The sequence below is a fragment of the Ostrea edulis genome, chromosome 9, assembly GCF_947568905.1.
Source record: "Ostrea edulis chromosome 9, xbOstEdul1.1, whole genome shotgun sequence".
NCBI lineage: Eukaryota > Metazoa > Mollusca > Bivalvia > Ostreida > Ostreidae > Ostrea > Ostrea edulis.
The window spans coordinates 14532909-14533585 of NC_079172.1; positions in this window are offsets into that span (position 1 = coordinate 14532909).

The following is a 677-nucleotide window of genomic DNA, read 5'->3' on the forward strand; positions in this document are numbered from 1 at the left end:
AGTGGTTTTGCCCTGAAATTTTGTCACAACCTCCCTCTCAAGAGAATACATAATCAGTTCACATTTCAACTTGATTGGTGCACTGTGACCTCTTTTAAGGGTAAAAGTAGGTCAAATAGTTTTCTCGACTTTCTCATCATGGATACAGATATTGCACTGACATTTTGTCACAACCTTCCTCTCAGATAAATACATAATCAGGTCAGATGGATTGGTGCACCATGATCTACTTGAAAACTTTTCTATTTGGAATGTGTATGGTATTAATTCAGAGGGCATAATGTGCTTACAGGTCCAACGGGCGTATGGTGTACCGTTTGCGGTACTCTTGTTAAAACGTTCCGATGATTGAGACACTGCAAGACAGATATTAAAATTGTGTAGGACAAAAAGACTATAGCTAGCTAGGTTATCAAGTGAACTGTATACAGGGTCAAATTTCTATTGAAATGTCTGGTATTTTATTCAAGTCCATTGTGCAATATAGATAGTGATCAAACTGATGTTTTTACAACTTCAATCATACATCATCTGTATGCTTAAATACATGTACCATCCCCAAGTATGAATATCCCTGTGAGGTAAATTAAATTTGTACATAATTTAGATAAAATAATAGACATGATCATCTTGACATTTATATCAAAATGACAAAAATATAAAACATAACTGCTAGC